Source organism: Nycticebus coucang, chromosome 1, assembly GCF_027406575.1.
Source record: "Nycticebus coucang isolate mNycCou1 chromosome 1, mNycCou1.pri, whole genome shotgun sequence".
In the NCBI taxonomy this organism is placed as follows: Eukaryota; Metazoa; Chordata; class Mammalia; order Primates; family Lorisidae; genus Nycticebus; species Nycticebus coucang.
Window position 1 is genome coordinate 164,264,782 of NC_069780.1, and position 7,666 is coordinate 164,272,447.

Consider the following 7,666-nt stretch of genomic DNA (forward strand, 5'->3'; position numbering starts at 1 on the left):
CTTAGGACCTGACTGTAAACAACCAGGTCAATGTCACAGAGGAGTCCCAGCACACACCCACGGAACTGGAGGACTTTTTTCTGACGCATGATGTTTTGTAGACAGGTGTCTGCCTGTGCCTGTTCAGAATATGCGGTCTTCCCTGGTGTGCTTGTGTGTTTCCAGAGTGTGTGCATGTGCATGTGCATGTGCATGTGCCTGTGTGTGTGTGCTTGCATGCACAGTGTGTGTGGTCTAGGGGACCTGGAGAGACATCCACCAGTATAGGTCACAGACAGCTGCCTGAGGTCCCTGTGAGAGATCCTGGCTAGCCAGCAACTGTCTATCCTGGGGCAGTCATGAGAATGCACTTCACAGACCTCCAATTACAGGAAGTAAAATTAGCTCCAGCTGCTGTGATCTGAGCCCCCTCTCCTTCTTTGTTCTAAGCTCACACTTTCTACAAGCTGTTCCCAGCCAATGACTCTATATGGCAGGGATGCCAAGTTAGGCATGTTCCTGGCTGACATGGGCCTCTTCTGATGGCTGACATTCGCTCAAGGACGCCCTGACTGTCCGCACGAGTCTGTGGACGCAAGGCTGTCTCAGATGCTCCCACCAATCCCCTTTCCCTCTTTCCTTGATCTGGAGTTGAGCTTGCACTGTAGCCTCATGGCTTTCCTGGCCATGCGAACTGGGACACACACACACCGGCATTTCTCCGATTCAGTCCTTGCTCATTTAATCCCATCTTAGCTTCTCTTCTCGGATGTCCCAGACTAACATCTCCTTAGGAAGAGCAGCATGTTCAGTAATAGCAACGCCTTCCAGCCGTGCTACAAGAAAGACAACATTCAAAGCCAGGCATACATAATGCATATGCATACAGGTGGACCACACAAAGTATATTTTTTACGTAAATTAAGCAACAACATGTTTCCAAAACTGCCCTTCAGGAGTAAGGAAACAACTCAACAACATGTTGGGGGTTGCTAGTCCTTCATCCTGCTGAATTTCTCCTTGACCTTAGGAAGCATTTTATTTTTTTTTTCCCTTTTTTTTTTTTTAATTGTTGGGGATTCATTGAGGGTACAATAAGCCAGGTTACACTGATTGCAATTGTAATCATGCAATTGCAATCATGTCTTGCCCCATAAAGTGTGACACACACCAAGGCCCCACCCCCCTCCCTCCGTCCCTCTTTCTGCTTTTCCTCCCCCATAACCTTAATTGTCATTAATTGTCCTCATATCAAAATTGAGTACATAGGATTCATGCTTCTCCATTCTTGTGATGCTTTACTAAGAATAATGTCTCCCACTTCCATCCAGGTTAATACGAAGGATGTAAAGTCTCCTTTTTTTTTTAATAGTTGAATAGTATTCCCTGGTATACATATACCACAGCAGGAAGCATTTTAAATAGTAACATGTCCTTTAGTGACCCCGCAGGCCCAGGTGTTGTATATCAAAGGCCAGGGCCGCCTAGCATTTTCATTCCAATACTCTTGACTTTGTGGTCTTCTCCTCCTTCACCGGGTCAGAAACCAAAAAGAAATTCTTCATGTTACAAATAAAAGGAAGGACAGTAGTTGAAGGCATGAACAAAGCATCTATTTTTGGAAGTGTGATTGCCAAGACTGTGTAGAGGAAGATGAAGTTTATAGCTTTACCTATATTCTTGGGTCAGTCCATTGGAAGAATTGCCTCATTAACATATATATGATATTTATTATCAATTTGTATTCATATATGTACATATAAATGAAGTCCTTTTAATCTAGGAAATGATTGATCTCTAATTCTAATCATTATTAAAAACAACCACAGTGAATACTTACTATTGCCAAAGATTATGTTAAGCATTTCACATACACTTTTTCATTTAATTTTCAATTTACAGAAGAGGGAATTGTGTGGTATGGTGGGTTTCTGTCACCAGAATAATCTTGTCTCATTAGACTTTTTTCCTAAATCAGTTTATTTTCCATCCCAATCAGCTGCCAGATCAACCAATCATAAGCTGCAAGAAGGGGAAATACAAGGGACACTTCTGGATAACCAAGGAAGGTGGAGTTTAAGAACTTGCTCCGGGTCACACAGCGAGAGTTGGCAGAAGCAAGACTTCTACTCCTTAGAACAATAATAGTGAGCACTTTGCAGTAGTATTAAATGCTTGAAAAACAACTAACAACAAAGTGCACAATTAAAGAGATAGTTGTGACAATTTAATACAGAAATGACCTTTTGGTTTAAATCTGAGCATTGGCTCAGTTGCTGCATGACCGTGACAAACTGAGCTATCTTTTGGGAAAAAAGATCCTCTCTTCCCCAAGGTACAAAAGGGCTTATGATACTGACCAAACATTGCTTCTCTCAGAAGCAATAAGAGAAGTAAGAAAGGAGAATGAAACACTCTATCATTTTATGTGCTATGTAATTGCTTAAGTCAAACTTCCAACATTTCAGCTTGCTTATGCAAGTAGGAATCATTTCCATGGCTGAGTTGTTTTCCTCTCTTCCTATGGCCACAGAAATTCCAAGTTGCAAAATGAACGAACTTTAAAAAATAGTCTTTACTTCTTTGAAAATTATTTGCTCTTTTCCGCCTGTTTTCTCCCCGGGAAATATTTTTGAACAGTGTTTGCTAGGTCCTATTTATAGCTTTCCAGTTTTGGCAGGTATGGGAAAGTTTATAAGTGGTTTGTTTTCTTTGCTATATCCAGTGTTGATTTAGGTCGTGTTAGCCACTGAAACAATTGGAAGCACTTTCAAGGAAGGCGAAGTCTGTTGACGACTGATAACATTGTCAAACCCAGATGGTCCCAATCAGGATTTCTTTGGGGAGGACGGGGGTGGTCTCAGGTCGGTTTGAAAATCTCAGCAGTGCCATGGTTTGAATAATTATCTTTACTTTACAATAATTATTGTGGAGGAAGTTTGCCCTTGACATAGGTAGGAAATGCATCTGAACATTTTCCCAGTCATTGGTGACTCCAGGCTTGTCTCCAAGGTTGACAACTGATAAGAAAACATGTGGCAGGCACTCCACGTCTGAACCGTAAAGACTGTCCTTATGTTCTTATGTCTAACGTTGGGGTTGTAACCAATTTTTCATGCTGGCCAGAAGCAAACATTAGTGGCTCTTTTGCTTAGGAGAGATACCTGAAATTTCTGAGGTTCATTTCACAATAACTGAACTAAATAAATACATTTGAAAGCCACTAGAATTATAGGCATCTTCCCTCCCATCTGGCATGTTGTTAAGGGTGGTATGGTTGGGTCTTTTTTCTTTTTTCTCCCTGAATTTTTCCGCCCATTGCCTCCCTATAATTTGTGGGCCTTGAGAAAAAACATGGTTTGCCCTGTAAATGCAGAGGGCGGGCTTATTTGGGGCCATCGTACCATTTCTCGTTGCCCAGTTCTTGTCTGCGGTGCTCTAGGGAGGGAGACCACAAGGAATAGAGATCCCCCAACACAGAGACATGGGTTTCTAGCTTCCAAAGTGTCAGGGAAGACTGCAGTGTTTCTGAGATTAAAAGGCTCCTGGAAAGTAAACCTCGCTGGGGAGCTAGGGGACTGGGGCAGAATGTGGAAGCTGCCCGCCTGTCATCTTATCTAGTAACAGCCAGTTCTGACAGGATGGGACCATCACAGTTCAGAAAGACACCCAGGAGAGTCCCAGAGTCTTCAAGAGAATCCCTTGAATAGCTCCATCCATCCACTTGGGCTACAGAAAAGGAATTAACCTTCACTCACACCTGGGAGGCCAGGCACTTCCCCTAGTTTTACGTTAAGAGACCTTCTCCAAGGTCACTCAGGCTAAGGCAATTCTGGAAATAGATCTGAGGCAGCTCCATGCACAGCCCTCATCTCCCCCACCCTCCTCCACCCCACCTTCTGATTTGCTATCAGTTCCTTTCTTTTTGGTGATTCATTCTCCTCTCTCCTTTAAAAGAATTTTTTTATAGTTTTTCCCAGCTTTATTAAGATATAAATGACAAATAAAAATTATATATATTTATAGTGCATAATGTGATGTTTTAATATATGTATATATTGTGAAATGATTAAATCAGGTGAATTAATCAGGTGATTAAGTCCATCATCTCAACATACTCTCCCTCTCCCCTTTTTATTTTTTATTTTTAAATATTTAATTTGACAAATAAAGATAGTATATCCCCTCCTTTTGAAAAGTGATGAGTACTTTAATCAAATCTATTAATTTTTTGGTTATGGAAAAGTTCAAATACATACAAAAGTTTAAATGCATACATACAGTAAACTGCCCCATTCGCCATCCCCAGAGTCACCAATTAACAAGAGTTTTGCCAGTTACCCATCTCCGCCTCATTTTTTTCTAAAGCATTTTAGAGCAAAGCCCAGACTTCAGTCATGTCTCGTTCCATACTTCCATAGGCATCTCTGAAGCATCTTGTACGGCAGTGCCATTTTCCCACTTGCAAAATTTCTTAATATAATCTCCCACAGATTTAGATCTAATTGGACCACGCTGTCCCCAAAAGTCTATTTTCAGATGATTGTATTGAATGAGAATCCCGTCAAGTTCCTTTAATTACATTTGATTATAACATGTCCTCTGTTTCTATTCATCTTTTTCTTCCCTGCCACGACTTTTTTTGTCTGGATATACATTCATTTTCTCACTATTACATGTATTATTTGAGAACTAAGATTTGGAAACTCCCATCAAAATTCTTTTGGCAACCAATAAAAAGTATTATGTGTCAAGAAAGAAGATCTTTTTAATGTCTGGGTGATGCATAGCTGGGTGACACATCCAAGCTATGAGAGATATCTTTAGATTTTGAAATAGGTTGGTAAAAAGGGGGTGCATATAAACCACTTGTGGTTTAGGTGTAGTTTTTTCCCAGTGATGTAAAGCAAAGTAGCAGCACAGGGACTCATTCCGAAGGCTCTAAATTAAAACTGAGAGGGTGTATACATTCATAAAAGTGTCTGGATCCACCCAAGGAGAAACAGTCAAGTCCTCCATCTTCTGTTGTCTATTTTTTCTATTCCCGAGTTTTAAAAATGGTATTCCTGAGGTACAGTCGACATACAATAAATTACACAGATTTAATGTGTACAGTTGGGTAAGTTTTGACATTGGAATACACCAATGAAGCCATCACCATGCTTGATATAATGAACTTATGATTCAACCCAAAGTTTTCTCATGTCCCATTGTAATCTCTCCCCCTTGCCCCTACCTGCACTGGCTTCCTCACCAGACAACCACTGATCTGATTTGTGTCACTATAGATTAGTTTGCATTCTCCAGAAATTTGTCCAAATGAAATCACGCAGTATAGACTCTTGTCTGGCTTCATTGAGCATAATTATTTTGAGATTTGTCAATGTTGTACTGAGGACCAGTAGTTCATTCCCTTTTATTGCTGAGTAGTAATTTGTTGCATTCTATTTCTGATTAACCATGGTGAGAACTTATAAGAAGTCTCTTCTCTGGACCCCTCTTGAGCTTTTTGTGTGTTCAATACTTCTGATGAGACATTGGCCTTTTACTTGTCTGGGGCAGGTCACACTTCTCCAAAATCCTACTCCCAAGGGAATCAATCCATGCCCTGTCATTGCATTCTTTTGAGCTTCCTTAAACCCCGTTCAGATAGGTAGTGATCTTAATTCACTGTTCTCTTCCACTCCTAATATGACTCTGTAGTTGATGGGAATGGGTAGGATCAGGGGAAGAGCGACATCCATTTAATAAGTCATAGTAAAAACCAAATTTCTCTTAACACTAAAATTCCTTTACCTACCAATCCTATGAATGCTGCCTGGAGCTATAAAGAGCAGAAGAATCCTATTTCTTTGGCTACTATAATATAAACTCTTACAAGTTCTAAAAATTAAAACAATTATGGTAGATAGGATGCTTTTCTTGATATCTTATGCAGAGGATGTTGTTGTTTATGACTTATTATTATTTCAGATGCATTAAGCATCTTCCAAAGTGGTTTTAAAGCACAAGATCGGGGTGTTGATCTGATGACCATGAGGCATATATACAGAGAATGTCTCTGGAAAAGGAGAACATAATTGTGGTGAAAAGAGAAAGAATGAGAAACACTTTCCTCCATCTTGTACCTAATACAGACTGCAGAATGATGGTGGTGTTCCCACATTATGTCCCATCCCCCACCCGTGGTGATTCAGTGTGGTACAGGATGTCTTTGCACTAGGAAATCTTATCTTCCCAAGAAAGCAGTTTTGATTTGCTTGGCACATACTGGCTATGAGCATTCAGCTTTCTTCCTTAAAGAGTCAAAGGGGAGTGTGAAGAGGGTGTGGCAGGAGATCCAGGGTCACGATTGCCATTTTATTTCTTCCTAGAATAACATATTATTTGCTTGTTGCCAGCATGCTTATTTTTACGTAGATTTGACCTTCAGTGCAACCTTGAACAACTAGAATAGAATAAAATCGCTATACTCTACTTCAAAAAGCTTGGCCCTTAAAAGTATATAAAAATATAAGACAAAGGCAGGAAAACTAACCAGTCCACTGCTTTGAGCAAAGAATCACAGAGCTTCTTGGGTCTAGTTAAAATATCAGCTTTGTGCATATTAGATTCCATCCTGTGTTTGATTATTTCTGCAGTGAGTGCCGCCTTTATTGATTGTTAGAGTGGAATGTTCAAGAGCATTATATTACAATCTGTCTCTAAATGGCTTTTTAGAAATTTCCTGTAACTCCGAGGCTGAAATTATGCAGGGAACTGAGAGCAGAGAGACCATATGGCTGAATTTTACCCAGACTTTGGCATCTGGGAAAGTGATAAAGCACACCCAGGAAGAACCTGTATTGGTTCTCTTAGTGAACAGGGTCAGTTTCAGCTTATTATTATCGCATCACCAGAAGCTGTGCTAAATACTACATAAAGTCAAACTGACAGGGGGTGTGGCTTTGAGGATCTGCCTTAGAGTCCAGAGGCTTCCGGCTCATGTTGAAACCCTCCGTGATCTCTCCTGTTCTTGTCTGAATCTGCCTCCTTCATAAGCCTCTCATCCTTTCATCGGTCCCCCCTTTTGAAAACTTTACATTTCACACCACTGAATGTCATCTATGTATTACTATTATTCCTAATAGTTTTGGATGTGTAGAGTTTATTTCATAATTAGACATTAGACTGCCAAATTTAAGGGTATGTCTTATACACTAAGTGTCCTTCAAGAGACTTGTAAAGAATCATGCATCAAGTAAGTGCTCTTTCTTTCTTGCTTTTCTTTTCTTTTTTAAAGACAGAGCCTTACTTTGTCACCTTGGGTTGAGTGGTGTGGCGTCACAGCTCACAGCAACCTCAAACTCTCGGGCTCAAGCGATTCTCTTGCTTCAGCCTCCCAAGCAGACTACAGGCACCTGCCACAATGCCCAGCTATTTTTAGAGATAGGGTCTCACTCTTGCTCACACGGGTCTCAGACTCATGAACTCAGTTGATCCACCTGCCTCGGACTCCCAGAATGCTGGGATTACAGGCATGAGCCACCACACCTGGCTTAAGTGCTCTTTCTGGGCATGTCTTCCCTTCCTTACCCCTCCACCATTCATAGTGGTTCCTTTAGGCAATAATGCAGCGTATCTAAATTAATAATCTGGTTGTCATTACCACTAACTCCAACTTAACTCAGCTTAAACAATAAAATGA